This window comes from Macrobrachium nipponense, chromosome 33 (genome assembly GCF_015104395.2).
Source record: "Macrobrachium nipponense isolate FS-2020 chromosome 33, ASM1510439v2, whole genome shotgun sequence".
Taxonomy (NCBI): domain Eukaryota; kingdom Metazoa; phylum Arthropoda; class Malacostraca; order Decapoda; family Palaemonidae; genus Macrobrachium; species Macrobrachium nipponense.
Window position 1 is genome coordinate 17,094,790 of NC_087219.1, and position 20,568 is coordinate 17,115,357.

General features: G+C 35.0%; 1 protein-coding gene across 1 annotated transcript in view; it reads right to left on the minus strand.

Moving 5' to 3' along the window:
* The window catches only part of LOC135202977 (uncharacterized), a gene marked incomplete in the record, with an annotated part of 465,217 nt that overhangs the window by 130,131 nt on the left and 314,518 nt on the right, over nucleotides 1–20,568 (minus strand).

The following is a 20,568-nucleotide window of genomic DNA, read 5'->3' on the forward strand; positions in this document are numbered from 1 at the left end:
GACCAAATGAACAAATCCCAAGAATCATGCACTACTGCGAGGCTGAAGTCCTCTGCAAGTTGAATTGGTTCTGGATTACAACACCAAAATTGACTGAACTCCTCTAACTCTAATCAACCTCGTCACCGTCATAATCTGATGGACTGATCTCTGCTCTAGAGCCAACCTGGCGAAGAAGTAGCTCTGTCACAATCCACAGACAAGTTTCCCAGCACTTTTAATCAATAAAAACAAGGAGTAACAACAGCAAATCCAGATGGTCACAATCTGTAGGACTGATCTTTAATCAATAGGTTACCCAGTAAGAAATATTATAATAATCTTTATTTATTATTATTATTATTATTATTATTCAGAAGACCCAACCCTATTCATATGGAACAAGCCTACAGGGGCAATTCAAACTCACACTGATTATCCAAGATTCTGAAGTTAATAAATACTTGATCTAACGAAGAAGTTGGAGGTGACAACATTGATTGGTGTTTTTATGTTTGGGAGGCTTATATTTGCGCTCTTACTCTCTTATTACCTCCTAATGAGCACCATATTCTTTGGAAGCTTGGATTTTCAGTCAGTGGCCCTCTTGGTGGGCTTGTCCACATGAACAGGTTTCATCTTCTGAATAATAATTATAATAATTTCGTAAAAAACATGTCTTTAGCAACTCTCAATAGCATTTAGCTGCTTCTGAGTCTAATTCTAACAGGTATGTTCAACTCCTTTGTGAACTGTCAGTCAAACAATATGGTTTGTCCCTTCCATCTCTGTTTGTTTATTTGTTTGTTTTAATGGTGTTTTTACCTTGCATGGAACCAGTGGTTATCCAGCAACGGGACCAACGGCTTTACGTTACTTGCGAACCATGTCGAGAGTGAGCTTCTATCACCAGAAATACACATCTCTCACACCTCATTGGAATGCCCGAGAATCGAAATCGAGGCCACCGAGGTGGCAGGCCAAGTCCATACCGATCACGCCACTGAGGCGCTACTTTGCTTGTTTATACTCAGTGATCCTCAGCATACTTCTCGTGACGTCATCTGGTACACTGGTATGCAGTAATGAGTTGAGCCAGAGATACCTTTTCCACAGCACGTGGGTTTGCTCCTGGCTTACCGCCCACCAGTTCACCCAGCTGCAAATAGTGTCCTCTTCAATAATAATAGGTCCTGGGACTGACAATCTCATCCCTAAAGACTTGCTGAGAAACTGGAAGAGTTTATATATATATATATATATATATATATATATAATATATATTCTATAATATATAATATACATATATATATGTATATTACTACTACTAATATAGAATTAATATATATTTATTATACATATACATATATTATACGAATATTTATATTAATATAATTATATATTATTGGGAGTGATATACTATCATAAACACAAACCTGTACCAGACACGTATCCACAGAAACGTTTAAGAAATTAAACCAAATAAATACAAGATAAAAAGATACACACCTGAAAAAAAAAAAAAAAAAAAAAAAAAAAAAAAAAAAAAAAAAAAAAAAAAAAAGGTTCACTTAATCGTTTCCAATTTTCTCTCCCGAAACTTCACCATTAAAAAAAGAAAAAACAAAGAAAAAAAAACAAGCCGAAATAAGTGTTCCTGTTTAACAATGTCAAATAGAATTTTTTTTCGACCAATTCCACTTTTCCAATTTTTTTTTTTTTATTTATTTTTTTTACCTCTTTACGAGTCGAGATTTAATCTTCTCGGTCCCTTTTCAGAAACTGTAATTCGTTTTTTTTTCTCTCTCTCTTTTTTTAAGACCTTTCGCGGGATAGAGAGACGTTTTCTTGACAAGGTAAACATGGTAAGAATTTTTTTAGTGTACAAATTCTATATGAAAATTTACAACAGAATATTAATAATATAAATCAAAATATGAATTTTTTCTTTAACTCCCGAAATTCTCAACAAGGCATTCAACACGCAGCACTCCCCGAATGCAGGTAGTGTCCTCAGTCCACACCCCGTGGTGCACTGTAGGGCATTACAAAGAAGCCAATAGTTTCATTCACTTTTAGTCATTTAACTTTTCTTCAATTCCCAATTCCTTTCTTCAGTCTTCGTGTGTATAGTTCGAGTCAGTCAGTGCGTTATAAAGATCAAACTTATTGTAGAGAATAGTTTCTTATGAAAGTTTCAATCTTTAGAAATGAGGTTAAGCCCTGTACAAACCCCCGTACAAACTTTCATAATTAGAAAAGGTTGAAGTAGGTAAGTAAGTAAGTAAGTAAGTAAGTAAGTAAGTATATATATATATATATATATATATATATATATATAAATATAGATATAATATATATATATATATATATATAATAAACTTCTTCAATAATGAAACCTGAGGACTAAAGTTTAAGGCCCAATCAGACAAAAATCTTTAAGGGATTCAGTTGGATTGAACAGTCAGTTATACAAAAATACTCTTCTATAAAATAGAATAGAGCTATAGCAAACATTCGCCTCCATCACAAAACGAGAACAGAATTGAGCTACAGAGTTAACGCCATATCTGAATTTCACTGATCAGTTCCATAAATAAAAGAAAAGCATCAAAGGCTTACACACTTGCGTCAGCGAACAGTTCCATTAAGCTAGAATCTCGCCAAAATGGACGCAGTGAACGGCTCTTCATAACAACAACAAAGAAGAAAAAAAATTCTTACGATCCAACCCAAACTAAACGAAGAATCTCCTTTAAACGTAATATTACCGGAATGAATTCTGCACAATACACACGAAACAAGATATAAAATTTCCAAAATGAAAATGAAATTCCAGCGCCATTTTAATTAATTTTGCATTTTCAGCATTACCAAATAAAGTCCCTTCTCCGAGGGGATTCGCAAGAGAGAGAGTGTATCGTTCAGCGCAATAGATGATTATATTCTCTTCTAATGAGGCCTGCTAATTGTCAGGTGAGTCCTGGTAATTATCGCCGGATTATCATGGAATAATTGCGAACTAGAGCATTCCTGGAAAAATGGCACGCTCGGGAATTCTCAGCTGGGTTCTCAAATGCTTCCAGGGAAGGCTGGAAGTTCCACGGTGACAAATTATATATATATATATATATATATATAGATATATATATATATATATATATATATATATATATATATATATATATATATATATATATATATAAGATATATATATATATATATATAGATTTCGTTGAATTCTGTCTTTTTGGCTGTTGATCAACTTCTTATTAGCTTCAAAGAATTTTCTAAACCTTCGTTTTTCCAAATTCACTTGGAGAAAAAATAAAAAAAATTGGAAGAAATGAAGAAGATTTAGAAAATCTTGCCGAACCAATAAGTTGGCATCAACACTCGAAAAGCCAATAGAATTCAACGAAACCTGCATACAAGAAAAACTTTGCCCCAAAAGCATATACATATACACATACATATATATATATATATATATATATATATATGCATACATACATATATAGTAATATATATATAATTATATATATATATATATATATATATAATATCTATATATATATTATACTATTATATATATATATATCATATATATATATATATATATATGCAATCTTTTTTTAATTCGACAGGGTGGCTTCACGAGATGTTAACTCTCAGGTCCCTCACCAAGTTTTTGGGAAGAGGTTGACAGGCCCATGGCTTCACTGTCAAAGCTGCAACCCACCATACTTTACTACACACACACACATATAAGTAACTATATATAACATAATATAATATACATTTTGTCTCACTGATGACCACAAGAACCCTTATGTCAATTCTGGCATTCACTAGCGGTTACCCGTTCAGGTAATGACCTAAACTACTCTCCCCGAGGACAGGGTAAGGAAAGACCATTTGACTATCCGATCTTCAGACCGGTTACATCTTAAGTTGGGAAAGTTAAATAAACAATCATAAGTTGGTGTAATTCACAAACATGAAAAAATTATGTGGATATCATGGTTACTATTCTGGCAAGTAATACAAAAATCCCTTCAAATGCCCCATCAAAGTAAACGTATTATACATCTATAATACAATATGAAAACATGTCTAGTATGGAGGAAAGTTGCCAATTGTCACCAGAAAAGACGGGAGGAGGAAGGGTCGAGCTGCCAGACATTCCAGAGGAAAGTTGCCAATTGCCGACAGCGATAGTTGCTAAATGTCACTATATACAGAGTCCAATAATTAATCACAATGAGACTTAATGTCAAACTCCCACTTACGTAAGTAACAACCCTCGAAAAATTACATCTCCTGGTAAAATCAAATCTCCCGTCCAAAAAAGAAATGTTACTTAAGCTCAATCCCCAAATTATATCTCTCACAGGAAAAGGAAGAAAAACAATAAAAAAAAGGATAATCACAAGTACGTTTCCCCCAATCACAAAATACATAATACATGTATAATATGCATAACTCCCGTGTTTTTCCCCAAGAAATGCTCCATGTAAAGCCCCGGAATTTGCCAGAAAGCAAACTCTTACCCATGCGCTTTCGTGAAATGCTATTGTCAACATTTCCAGATATTGCGAAAATTCTGATCTATCATCATCAGAGGAAAAAAGTCAGCACACGGCTTATCACATCGCTTGTCAGCAGAAAAATCGCCTGCGGACGCATGTTCTAACAGCAGCATAAAAATTGTCCAGTCAGACACATAAGTTTGGAAACTCATGATTCTCAAAAAAAACGTCTAACAGACACATTTCACAGAATTAACTCCAGCATATGACTAATGTGTTCAAAAATTTGTCTCGAAGACTTATTCTCTCAACATGACTTTGCCCAAATTATATTTCTCCAAAAATAATACACTTGTGAACATAAAAAATGCACACATCTCCAAATGACTCGTAATGCAGTAATGACACTCCTCTAAATAGTCACGAAATCAAAAAAGAGAACCACAGAAATCTTCTCTTTGCTCAAAAAAAACTCCATAACCACAAAAAAAAAGGGTCACCCGCCAAAGATTAATTCCAACTCCATTGTGAGACACCATATTAATAATAACACCACTCCGGATATTAAAAAAAAAATAAAAAAATTTCCCTCCATTTGGTTAATTAAACCACTCCGGGCCGGTTTATTAAAACAAAAATATTTCCCCTCCATTGGAGTTTAATAAAAAAAACCAACCCACCCCCTTATATTTCTCTCTTATTTCTCCAATAGCCACATGTCAATAAAAAAAACACCACTCCAGGAATAGAGAATAATCACCTCTATTTCGGCAAATACAAAATATTTACCTCTATTTCCCCAATAACTCCATGTGGAACAAAACAAGGCTCCAAAAAATATATCTCCAAAAAATGTGCACTCAAGGCAACTAACTCACATACTCCCAAATATTGCCCCATAATCTCCAAAAAAAATGTGTCTCCATTTGCAACAAAGATGGCTGCAAAATAATTGAACTAAACATAGCTCTCAACACATTGGCAAATATCAAAAATGGCCAAAAAATATATCTCCCATATATTACATCTCAAAATATAACTCCAAAATAATATATACCTCCAATTATAACTCCAAATATATCTCAATTATAACTCCAATTCTCCAAAGAATAACTCAATGTTATAGTCAAAAACTATAAAAACTCTCTCCATTTAGCATAACTGCTAAAAAAGGGCAAAAACTCGGCAAATAAAACTGTCTAGAAAATTCTAGAAAAAATCACCAATGTGCCACAACTCATTATAACAGAACTCCAAATTCAAAGTGTCTAAGCCAAGACTTCTCCATATGCACTACAGCATAAGCCACTAGAAAACTTAACCAAGTTTCCTATCTCTCACAAAGTTGTCACAAATACGACAAAGGTATTGTGCAAGAAAACTCACAATTTCTGGAACATAAATATCCAGAGAAAAAATGTAGTGCCATTACGTATGCATTCAAAACGTGCAAAAAATTCTCCCATATATTTCTCTATAGCATCAAATAGCTGAAACACAAACACGTTCTCGAACAATGACTCTAAGTCACGAACTGAGATAATATTCACACTAACTGGAGAGAAAAAAAAAAAACAAATTCAAATTCACCCATGGTAAAAAAACTTGTGTCAGCGATGGCTAATTTCCAAAAAAGGAGAAAAGAAAAATCAACGGCCTTGTTCACTATCTCCCGTAACTCACTAGATGTCAAGCAATTATCTGCTGAACTCATAAAAAAAGGGGAAAAAAAAACAATGTGTTGTTAGTTCCTCCCAAATTCAAAAAAGTTTTCACCTCCCTTGATAGCATTACGGCACCCACGTATTAGTATAAAAAAATCAGTATCAGAAATATCATTATCACATAATCACCAAAAAAAATTGCTATCATCAAAATCATCAGTATCAGTACAAAAAATATCACCAATGTTAATGCTTGTCCATTCTCCAAAAATTCAGCACAAAATTCAGCAAAAGTTCAGCAAGTTTCACCACAATTCCCCAAGATTCAGCCAGATTCATCAAGATTCAGCAAAACTCATCCCCGTGAATGACTGAAATATTCTCCAAAGTTACAAAAATTCAACAATTAATTAACACAAGACTTCTCCCATTAACTCGTAGTAGCCATCTTGCTTGGTGAGACGTACCCGCGTGAAGTCACAATAATCAACAGATATCACAAGTTTAACATACGACTAGAATTTGAGAAATATCTAGAAGTGTTCGTGAACTATCGGTGATAAGATTAGTGTGAAAATAGTAGGATAAAGCGTCTTCTAAGTTAGTTTATCAAGTGTAATACTATAAATCAGAACAAGATGGCAGTAAGTTCCAACTGCGGGAAAAGGTGGCGTAATTTGGCGTGTCTAGCAGATTCGCAATACGATGAGGTAGCAGGAAGGGAACTGGCATTTCTCATCTATGAAATCAGCAACAGTCCTAACCAAAAAGATACAAAGCATTCATAGATATATTAGAAGGATATAATCCTTCAAACTGGAACAAATCTAATGAAAACATCTTGAAAATAATTGAAGAAGTTCCAAATAAAATCCAAGTGGTCAAGAGACTCATAAAGAAAATATACATAAACCAACATATCCGACAAAGAAAATGATCAGGTGAATCTTGTGAATATACTAATTGATGCCATTAGGAAAAAGAATGCCAAAAGCATGCAAACTGTGTAAGGTTTGGTATAGCATAGTCAATCCACAAAACCTAATCAGAAAATGTGCTGCATGCAACATTCCGACCCATCCACAGTGTGCTGAGGTAATACAAGATTTGAGAAAAGATACAAGAATTTTTTGTTCAACATGTCTATCATGGATAGACAACAATGTTATTAAATCAAGATTGAATGTACAAATAGTTGAGGATGAAGAAGAAGAGGAAGAAGGAAGAAGAGAAGAAAAAGAAGAAGAGGAAAACGGAAGAAAAGTAAACAAAAATGAAATGACAGAAAAAAATAAGGAAAACAAAGAACAAGATAAAAGTATGGATGCAGAGATACTCATTGATACTACATATGAGGCAATAAACGCAGCATACCTACGAAGAATAAATTACGATATGACAACAGAAAAGCAAATCCCGAAGAGGCTCTACCCAGATCTATACAATGACGGGAAAGAGGAAAAAATAGACAAGAAAGACAAAATCTGCAACCTTTTGAAAAGAGGGAATTGCAGATTTGGAGAAAGATGTTACTACAAACATCCTAAGATATGTCAAAACTATGAAATATATGGTAAATGTGCATACTTAGATGGATATGGGGATGATTGCAGAGATCTGCATCCAAAAATATGTAAAAACTAAAAGAAGGAAAAGGATGTAAGTTCGACAAAAAATGCAAATATATGCACCCTGTAGCCATGAATCATAATCAAATAAATAACCAACCAAGTAATAAAATCCAAAATAAGAAAGAAACAAATAAAGAGAGAAATCAAGAATATCAGGTAAAAGAGAAAAGCAAACCACCAATGAGATATGCAGAGGTGTCAGCAAAAAATTTCAAAGCATCAGCTCCGAAATTCTACTCAAGAGATAATAACTGTATTTATTATGCAAGAGGATATTGCAGAAACGGAGAAAATTGCAGATTCAGACACAAAATTAATAATTATGATAAGGAAGATCAAATATTATGGAAAAGTTGGATTTTTTAATGTCAGAATTTCTGGAAATGAAAAAAAGAACACATACCAGAACAGGAAAAAGAGACATGGAAAATCCTTATTACTATCAGTATTAAATGAAGGAGAAAACACGCAAACCATCATAGTGATGAATGCGCAGGGTTTAGTTACGAGTAACTCAAAAGAAAAATAGAGTACTTAGAAGAACTAACCCAAAATGAAAAGAAAATAGATATAATGAATATAAGTGAAACCTGGTATTCCCAAGAGACTGGGAATGATGATCAAATAAAAGGGTTCCAAACTTATAGATCAGATAGAAAAAATAGGAATCAAGGGGGAACCGCATATATGGGAAAGACAAAAAACAAGGAAAAATATATGAGAAATATAGTAACTCAGAATGTGAACTAATAGCGGTAGAATTTGAATCTGAAAAATTGATGAACATAGTAATATATAGACCTCCAATACTAAAGAGTTTGACTTAATAATTGAAAAATTGGATGATATATGTAGAAATCACAAGGACTGGACTATTCTCCTATCTGGTGACTTCAACTTTCCTTTCGTAGAATGGAAAGAACGAATAGGAGATTGTGGTTGTACTTATACATATAAAAAAGAGAGTAATAGTAGTGCAGAAGATAAGAGGCAATTTGAAAAGCTATTAGATATGGCTACTAGAATACAACATTCAACAAATAAATCACCTGCCAACAAGAAAGGAAAAATACTTTAGACCTAGTATTTGTGAACGAGATGAATTATGTTAAAGAAATAATAGTTTATAATGCGAGTATTTCAGACCATAATGTCATAGAATTAACAGTTCATTCCAAAGCAAGTGAAAATAGAGATAAGCAAGAAATGAAAAAGTGGGAAGGATATGGAAAATACAACTTCTACAGTAAAAATATAAAATGGTCAGAAATTAATGAAGAATTAAACAAAGATTGGGATAACATTTTCGTAAGTGATGACTTAAGGGTAAATACGGAGATATTATATAAAATATTGGAGATAATAGTGGAAAAATATATACCGAAGAAGAAAAGTAAACATCATTCATGCATACCAAGAGACAGAAGGATCTTGTTCCAGAAAATCAGAAAGTGGAAAAAAGGTCTTGCAAAAGAAAAAAAATGCATGGAAAGTTATAGAACTAAAAGTAAGATAGAAAATGCAGAACAAAAGATTATACAATCAAAAGAAAATGAAAAACGGGACTTGGAAGAAAAAACCCTATTAAATATCAAGCAAAACCCCAAACTATTATACTCATATGCGAAGAAGATGAATAAAAGAAGAATAGAATAGCCCTGGAGAATGAAGGAGATTAACGAATGAAAAAAAGGAAATTTGAACATACTGGCAGAACGATATAAGAGAGAATTCACCCCTAGAATAGATAATGAAGATAATGATATAGAAGTAAGGGATGAAAATAGTGAATATTTAGCTGACATAGATATTAATGAAGCTGATATTGTGCAGGCTATTAATGAAATTAAAAATGGAGCTGCTGCAGGGCCTGATGGAATTCCTGCTATTTTGTTAAAGAAAGTAGTTCATTCTATCGCAAAGCCACTTGCAATATTATTAAGACAAAGTGTAGATACAGGCAAGATATATGATGAGCACAAATTAGCATATATTACCCCTACTTTCAAAAGTGGATCAAGACTAGAGGCAAGTAATATTATGGCCTGTGAGTCTAACATCACATATTATGAAAGTGTATGAAAGGGTAATGAAGAAAAATATTATGAAACATTTAATAAAAAATAATTTGTTTAATAAAGGACAACATGGTTTCGTACCCGGAAAAAGTACACAAACCCAACTGTTAGTCCACCGTGAAAACATATTCAAAAATATGAAAAGCGGAAATGAAACAGATGTGGTTTATTTAGACTTTGCAAAAGCTTTTGATAAAGTAGACCATAATATATTGGTTGGCGAAGAAAATTAGAAAACACAATATCGTGGATAAAGTAGGAAGATGGTTAAAAGAATTTTTACACAACAGAAAACAGATAGTTATTGCAAACGACGAGAAATCGGATGAAGCCAAGGTAATATCCGGTGTGCCGCAAGGTACGGTGTTAGCTGCAATACTGTTTGTTATTATGATTGAAGACATAGACAATAATGTTAAGGATTCGGTAGTGAGTAGTTTCGCAGATGACACAAGAATAAGTAGAGAAATTACTTGTGATGAAGATAGGAAACGCTCTACAAAGAGACCTTAACAAAGTATATGATTGGGCAGAGGTAAATAGGATGGTATTTAACTCTGATAAATTTGAATCAATAAATTATGGAGACAGAGAAAGAAAGCTATATGCATATAAGGGACCTAATAATGAGACCATCACAAATAAGGAAGCAGTTAAAGACCTTGGTGTGATGATGAATAGGAACATGTTATGCAATGATCAAATAGCAAACTCTGTTGGCAAAATGTAAAGCAAAAATGGGAATGTTGTTACGGCACTTCAAAACAAGAAAAGCTGAACACATGATATGCTTTATAAAACATATGTTCGTAGTCCACTTGAATATTGCAATATGATATGGTACCCACACTATCAAAAGGATATTGCACAAATAGAGAGTGTACAAAGGTCCTTTACAGCTAGAATAGAAGAAGTTAAGGACCTAGACTACTGGGAAAGACTACAATTCTTAAAATAATATAGTCTAGAAAGGAGAAGAGAACGCTACATGATAATTCAGGCATGGAAACAGATAGAAGGAATAGCAGAAAATATCATGGAACTAAAAATATCAGAAAGAGCAAGCAGAGGTAGATTAATAGTGCCCAAAACTATACCAGGAAAAATAAGGAAAGCACACAGGACATTAATCCACTACGCACCAGCATCGATAATGCAGCGTCTATTCAATGCGTTGCCAGCTCATCTGAGGAATATATCAGGAGTGAGCGTAGATGTGTTTAAGAATAAGCTCGACAAATATCTAAACTGCATCCCAGACCATCCAAGATTGGAAGATGCAAAATATACCGGAAGATGTACTAGCAACTCTCTGGTAGACATTAGAGGTGCCTCACACTGAGGGACCTGGGGCAACCCGAACAAGATGTAAGGTCTGTAAGGTAAGGTAAGGTCTCATCGTAATAATTCTCCTTGAATAATTATCTGTAATAATTATCAACTAATCTCCCATGAAATATCTCAAATCTCTCGTAAAACAATTCTCCCGTAATGATAATTATACTTAAGCCACCCTCCCGTGACACATCTCAAGTATAATAATTATTAATAATAACAATAATAATGACTCTCCATAGCAATAATTCTCTTGCAAAGATCTCAAGTAAGGGTGAAATTCAAAATAGCTTACACTAGTATTGCTGAATCTTATGGTATACCACCATTTCCACATGCAACCCCATGACATAACACCATTGCCACATTCACGGCACCGGGCATCACCATGCATCCCCACTCGGCACCATTTTTCAAATTAATCTCTCCAACACAATAAAAAAATAATAATAATAATCTGTGTCTCCCCAATATATTTGTGTCTTTCAAGGCACAAGTAAAACATACTCCCATACAATGCATTTCAATTCTCTTTTTATTTCCTTTTCTCTTCATCCAAGGGAGAAAAAAAAAAAAAAATCTTTTCTAAAAAAAGACTCTACGGGCGTTTCACTTCATCAACTAATCAATCAGCTGATATCTTAGCATCCATGGTCAAGGCCAAACCCATCCCCCAACACAAAGAAAAAAAAGGAGTTCACCCCCAATGAGAAAAAAAAAGGTTTCTCCCCCCCGTGAGAACAACCCCTCAGTCAAGCGACAGAACAGCCCGAGGCATACCAGTAGTACCCCCCATCTCCCCTTGAACAGTGTCTGAGGACCCCCTCTTAAGGTATACACTAGTGCCCATCTCGCAATGCCCTCTTAGGGAGGCCAGTAGTACCCTCCATGCAACTATCCCCCCGAGGGATGCCAGTACCCTCGCAATGCAACGCGCCTCTCTGCAGAAATGTGCTGAGCCCGTAAAATTGTGGCCGCTCTGTCTCTAAGCCATATATGCTTATCTAAGCACAGTTCACATGCAAAAATACATCTTAATACACTCTTATGTGTTTAAAACAAAGACGAATACGTCTATTATAAACACGTGCAAATAAAGAAAACACGTCACTATGGGGCAAAGGCAAGAAAAATTGTTGACCTCTTGAACCAATCCCATAACCCTGAAATATTTAAACAAAAACCCTCTCCCTTCAAATCAATAGTTTTAACACTCACCACTCCATAATGGGAAAAAAAAGAACTCGAAATTCTCGTAAAACACGTAAATCTCGTCGGCACAATACAAACGCGATCGGCGAGATGACACCTAGCAACTGTCACTTACAAACCAAACTGAGTTGCTCTCACGACTCCCGCCCTGAAGAATCTCGGTACGAGCAAATTTGATGACCCTAATAGAAATTTCTTTCCTCATCCCACATCCCACGGACAGATATTTCTCTACCCCTTCTCACTTAGCAACCGAGATCTAACAATTTAACAATTTTCCACAATCCCACAAAGCTTTGTCGTTCGAAAACTATCGCTAAGCCATAACCCCTTTTATTTTCTAACTGGCCACCCATCTCTACATTGGCGTTCCTAGGCATAGAAAAGAAAGAAAACTTTTATACCCCCTCTTAACCGCCTGCCACCACTGTTAATGGGGGGATTCACCCCCATTATTCATAAGGTAAGCGTGAGACACGAGCGGAAGGCAAACCCACACACAGCATTACTCACACAGTCTCTCTCTCTCTCTCTCTCTCTCTCTCTCTCTCTCTCTCTCTCTCCCGCTCCTCTTCCCCCCTCTCCTCTTCTCTCTCTCTCTTCGCTCTCTCTCTCTCTCTCTCTCTACTCTCATCTCTCTTCGCTCTCTTCTCTCCATTCTAACAGGTAATGAAAATGAGAGAGTTGCGTCATAACATTAACGTTTATTAACAACGAATAAATAAATCAATCAATCAAGTAATCCAGTCTTACAGACTAACCCAAAAAACCCCGAAACAGTACATTGTCTAGTCACCAAAAAAGTCTACACCCCTCTGGGAATTCTTTGTCCCCCGGCATCCCAGGAGTACCAGAATCGTCTGTTTCAAAGATACAGAACACATCCCGGTAAGTACACACACAAGTTTAACAGACAGAGGCTAAAGATTGGATATCATCACAAAAATGTCAAACAGATAATAAGCCACTCTTTGGCTAAAGTAACTCAACACTCACCCAAACAGCCGGACACTTAAACACTGTTAATAAAAAACTCCTGGCGAATGCCACGGCATCTTGCCTGTGACTTGAAGCCCTCTGTCAAAATCCTCCCATAGGCTTGGGTATGACGCTCTTTTAACAGAAAGAGGCGCACACGCACATACGAACACACAGTTCGATAGCGCCTCGCGGTTCTAGCTGCATCCAGTTTCACAAAGGCACTTTGAGAAGAGTTCATAAACTGTCGTGCATTGACTTGTTGAACTAAGCATTTTTATCTCACGCCACCCCTAGAAACTCATTGTTCAGCTACTCTCGGGTCGTTACCTCTACACTGTTCTCCACATTCCATAGGTCAAAGGGAACACATGGACAATATATTATCAATCAAAAACCCTAGGCCTTACATATATATATATATATATATATATATATATATATATGCGTGTGTGTGTGTAGAATACAAGAATACCTTTAAACAACATAAAGACGATTAAATCCTTGGCAGAAGTTGGAAGATGGAAACCATGTACTGTGACACTATATATATATAAAATAAACTATATATATATATATATATATATATATATATATATATATATATATATATATATCAGGCCTACTATCAACCCTACTACTACTACTACTAGTAGTAGTAGTAGTAGATTAGTAGAATTAGTTTGATCGATTTCACGAAGTTGAAAGACTGGCATAAGCTAATTTATAAGACACGGGTCACCTATCCCTTTTGACTATGAAGGTGGTCTGGTTCATCGACATTGGAGAAGACATTAGGTTAATATGGATGAAGGTACTGGGAGGTACTTATTTTTTTTTTGGGGGGGGAAGACGGGGGTTAGAAGGAGCGACCTTTATCCTCAAACAGAACTGTTTACCTCCAACCCCTATACAACTATTCATTTCAGCTCCCACCACCATTCGACTATTCTGTTCAGCTCCCACCCCAATACAACTATTCTTTTTAAACCCCATCACCATATAGCTACTCTTTTTAACTCTCACCCAATACAACTATTCTTTTTAATTCCCATCCCATTAAACTATTCTTCTTAACTCCCACTCCAATATAACTATTCTGTTTAACTCCATCCCCAATACATCTATTCTTTTTACCTCCAATCCCCAATACAACTATTCTTTTTAACTCCCATCCCATTAAACTATTCTTTTTTCTCCCACCCCCATTCGAATACGACCATTCTTTTTATCCCAACTCCCTTACATCTATTCTTATTAATGCAATTGTTCTTCAAGCTTCGAGTATGTCATTTTAAAGAGAGAGAGAGAGAGAGAGAGAGAGAGAGAGAGAGAGAGAGAGAGAGAGAATGAACACATCTATAGATTCAGTGTTCAGTGTTCAGTCCAATGTCAATTATGCTGATTGTAATATTTTTTTTTTACCTATTTACGCCCTTCAAAACGAAATTAAGCGGCCGCTAAACATAGCTACAACCTAATTTGTTTTGACAACTGCTCATCAAGTGTCCCGACGCGCTAATTTTAAAAACGCATTTATAATAAATTCCCTCGAGGCAAATAACGCTGATGTCTGTTTAAGCGAATTAAAAACGAAAAATCTATAATAACTGTTTGGGGTAGGGAGGCCTCTGGGGGTGGAGGAGAGATGGGAGAGGGCAGACTAAAAACAACGGGAAATACGGGGGTGTGGGAGTGGAAGGAGTGAGTGGGAGGGGTGGAGGGCGTACTGGAGTAGGAATAGAAGGGGGGAGGGGGGTGATTTTAAGAGGGGTAGGGGTAAGAATATTAAGGAAAGTTTGTGGGTTGGGGAAGCGTTGTGAAAATGGCAAAGGAAAAAAAAATAGGGTTCGCTGAAAAACAATTTTAGCATTAAAAAAAATACAATGGGCATCAACAAATCTGACCAGAACAAAACACTGACGTGACCAAATGAACAAATCCCAAGAATCATGCACTACTGCGAGGCTGAAGTCCTCTGCAAGTTGAATTGGTTCTGGATTACAACACCAAAATTGACTGAACTCCTCTAACTCTAATCAACCTCGTCACCGTCATAATCTGATGGACTGATCTCTGCTCTAGAGCCAACCTGGCGAAGAAGTAGCTCTGTCACAATCCACAGACAAGTTTCCCAGCACTTTTAATCAATAAAAACAAGGAGTAACAACAGCAAATCCAGATGGTCACAATCTGTAGGACTGATCTTTAATCAATAGGTTACCCAGTAAGAAATATTATAATAATCTTTATTATTATTATTATTATTATTATTATTCAGAAGACCCAACCCTATTCATATGGAACAAGCCTACAGGGGCAATTCAAACTAACACTGATTATCCAAGATTCTGAAGTTAATAAATACTTGATCTAACGAAGAAGTTGGAGGTGACAACATTGATTGGTGTTTTTATGTTTGGGAGGCTTATATTTGCGCTCTTACTCTCTTATTACCTCCTAATGAGCACCATATTCTTTGGAAGCTTGGATTTTCAGTCAGTGGCCCTCTTGGTGGGCTTGTCCACATGAACAGGTTTCATCTTCTGAATAATAATTATAATAATTTCGTAAAAAACATGTCTTTAGCAACTCTCAATAGCATTTAGCTGCTTCTGAGTCTAATTCTAACAGGTATGTTCAACTCCTTTGTGAACTGTCAGTCAAACAATATGGTTTGTCCCTTCCATCTCTGTTTGTTTATTTGTTTGTTTTAATGGTGTTTTTACCTTGCATGGAACCAGTGGTTATCCAGCAACGGGACCAACGGCTTTACGTTACTTGCGAACCATGTCGAGAGTGAGCTTCTATCACCAGAAATACACATCTCTCACACCTCATTGGAATGCCCGAGAATCGAAATCGAGGCCACCGAGGTGGCAGGCCAAGTCCATACCGATCACGCCACTGAGGCGCTACTTTGCTTGTTTATACTCAGTGATCCTCAGCATACTTCTCGTGACGTCATCTGGTACACAGGTATGCAGTAATGAGTTGAGCCAGAGATACCTTTCCCACAGCACGTGGGTTTGCTCCTGGCTTACCGCCCACCAGTTCACCCAGCTGCAAATAGTGTCCTCTTCAATAATAATAGGTCCTGGACTGACAATCTCATCCCTAAAGACTTGCTGAGAAACTGGAAGAGTTTATATATATATATATATATATATATATATATATATAATATATATATATATAATATATATATATATATATACATATATATATATATATATATATATATATATATATATATATATATATAAACACAAACCTGTACAAGACACGTATCCACAGAAACGTTTAAGAAATTAAACCAAATAAATACAAGATAAAAAGATACACACCTGAAGAAGAAAAAAAAAAAAGGTTCACTTAATCGTTTCCAATTTTCTCTCCCGAAACTTCACCATTAAAAAAAGAAAAAAAAAAAAAAAAAAAAACAAGCCGAAATAAGTGTTCCTGTTTAACAATGTCAAATAGAATTTTTTTTCGACCAATTCCACTTTTCCAATTATTTTTTTTTATTTATTTTTTTTACCTCTTTACGAGTCGAGATTTAATCTTCTCGGCCCCTTTTCAGAAACTGTAATTCGTTTTTTTTCTCTCTCTCTTTTTTTAAGACCTTTCGCGGGATAGAGAGACGTTTTCTTGACAAGGTAAACATGGTAAGAATTGTTTCTGTGTACAAATTCTATATGAAAATTTACAACAGAATATTAATAATATAAATCAAAATGTGAATTTTTTCTTTAACTCCCGAAATTCTCAACAAGGCATTCAACACGCAGCATTTCCCGTGGTGCACTGTAGGCATTACTAAGAAGCCAATAGTTTCATTCACTTTTAGCCATTTAACTTTTCTTCAATTCCCAATTCCCTTCTTCAGTCTTCGTGTGTATAGTTCGAGTCAGTCAATGCGTTATAAAGATCAAACTTATTGTAGAGAATAGTTTCTTATGAAAGTTTTAATCTTTAGAAATGAGGTTAAGCCCCGTACAAACCCCCGTACAAACTTTCATAATTAGAAAAGGTTGAAATAAGTAAGTAAGTAAGTAAGTAAATAAATAAATAAAAAGTAAATATATATATATATATCTACATATATAATATCTATATATATAAATAAATAAATAAATAAATATATATATATATATCTATATATATATATATATATATATATATATATATATATATATAATAAACTACTTCAATAATGAAACCTCAGGACTAAAGTTTAAGGCCCAATCAGACAAAAATCTTTAAGGGATTCAGTTGGATTGAACAGTCAGTTATACAAAAATACTCTTCTATAAAATAGAATAGAGCTATAGCAAACATTCGCCTCCATCACAAAACGAGAACAGAATTGAGCTACAGAGAGTTAACGCCATATTTGAATTTCACTGATCAGTTCTATAAATAAAAAAAAAAGCATCAAAGGCTTACACACTTGCGTCAGCGAACAGTTCCATTAAGCTAGGATCTCGCCAAAATGGACGCAGTGAACGGCTCTTCATAACAACAACAAAGAAGAAAAAAATTCTTACGATCCAACCCAAACTAAACGAAGAAGAATCTCCTTTAAACGTAATATTACCGGAATGAATTCTGCACAATACACACGAAACAAGTTATAAAATTTCCAAAATGAAAATGAAATTCCAGCGCCATTTTAATTAATTTTGCATTTTCAGCATTACCAAATAAAGTCCCTTCTCTGAGGGGATTCGCAAGAGAGAGAGTGTATCGTTCAGCGCAATAGATGATTATATTCTCTTCTAATGAGGCCTGCTAATTGTCAGGTGAGTCCTGGTAATTATCGCCGGATTATCATGGAATAATTGCGAACTAGAGCATTCCTGGAAAAATGGCACGCTCGGGAATTCTCAGCTGGGTTCTCAAATGCTTCCAGGGAAGGCTGGAAGTTCCACGGTGACAAATATTATATATATATATATATATATATATATATATATATATATATATATATATATATATATATATATATATATAGATTTCGTTGAATTCTGTGTCTTTTTGGCTGTTGATCAACTTCTTATTAGTTTCAAAGAATTTTCTAAATCTTCTTCGTTTTTCCAAATTCACTTGATGGAGAAAAAATAAAAGGAATTGGAAGAAATGAAGAAGATTTAGAAAATTTTGCCGAATCAATAAGTTGATCAACAATCGAAAAGCCATAGAATTCCACGAAACCTGCATACAAGAGAAACTTTGCCCCAAAAGCAAATACATATACATATATATATATATATATATATATATAATATATATATATATACACACACACACACACACACATATATATAAATATATCTATATATATATATATATATATATATATACTATATATATATCTTTTTTTTAATTAGACAGGGTGGCTTCACGAGATGTTAACTCTCAGGTCCCTCACCAAGTTTTTGGGAAGAGGTTGACAGGCCCATGACTTCGCTGTCAAAGCTGCAACCCACCATACTTTACTACACACACACATATAAGTAACTATATATAACATAATATAATATACATTTTGTCTCACTGATGACCACAAGAACCCTTAAGTCAATTCTGGCATTCAATAGCGGTCACCTAGTTCAGGTAATAACCTAACTACTCTCCCCGAGGACAGGGTTACATCTAAAGTTGGGAAAGTTAAATAAACAATCATAAGTTGGTGTAATTCATAAACATGAAAAAATTATGTGGATATCATGGTTACTATTCTGGCAAGTAATACAAAAATCCCTTCAAATGCCCCATCAAAGTAAACGTATTATACATCTACAATACATTATGAAAACATGTCTAGTATGGAGGAAAGTTGCCAATTGTCACCAGAAAAGACGGGAGGCGGAAGGGTCGAGTTGCCAGACATTCCCGAGGATAGTTGCCGATTGCCGACAGCGATAGTTGCTAAATGTCACTATATACAGAGTTCATACATTTAGAGTTATTCCCCAGAAGGCTACAGTGAATATTGCATGGAAGAAAAAGGGTTGCATTCGTTATAACAATAGTCTTGGTTGGTGAATAAAGCTGGACTTGAAGCAGTTATAACAAAGGCTACCTTAACGTGTGTAGTATATATATGACAGTGGATGGATGGGATTGTAATTACTTTATTCTTTAGAATGGCTTAGTAACAAAATGGAACATTATGAGTCCTTTCAGTACATATGTATAATATATATATATATATATATATATATATATATATATATATATATAATATATATATATATATGCGTGTGTGTGTGTAGAATACAAGAATACCTCGTCACCAGCAGAAAAACAGTAAACTTATTAGTCAGAAACCCTTTGCTACAGGGAATAAACCTGCCTACATGAAATGAGGCAGGTGGAATGATTTGGGAAATACAGGAGTAGGAAAACCAGTTCCAACTCAAGGAAAGAATATCGTGAAGACCTTTATCAAATGAAATTAATCTGATTCTCGGCTTCCCTAAACAATCAGTGAGAATGTAGTGGCTGAAGGGTTTAATTAAACTGATGAGGTAGTGAAGGTATCCAGTCAACAAGCATACGAGAGCCCGATTCAATATAATAACTGTAAACTAAAGGATGAGAGACGGCCTTCTGAGGCAGATGAAGTGAATGCAAGTTGGTGGAAAGAACAGATTACAGAAAGCCTACGCAAACATGAAAAATAGTTGAAAATAAGGAGGTATAAATCCTAAATTAGTCTAAATTTCATTCTGAAACCATTTACTAAACATATTTAGACAGGCAATGGTGTTACCATTCTTTCTCTTCATTTTGAAGCCTTAAAATTAATTGAAAGTTACGAAACAACTGCTGTGGCAATTAATTAAACAGGTGACCACCGCCAACTGCCCGGCCCTGACGGCAAATAAACGTTACTTGCCACTGGCTTTCTAAAGTATTAATCATAGTCTACATTTTGGCTTTACTAACAGCGGTTACATAATATTTGAATAAGACAGTATATGAAACAAGTTATAAGAAGAGTAGATTCAATTTCATTAATACTTTCGCTTTCTTGTGATGCTTCATCCCTTTGTGCATACTGTCATTCCCTCTCTCTCTCTTACACAAACACACACACACACACACACACACACACAGAGAGAGAGAGAGAGAGAGAGAGAGAGAGAGA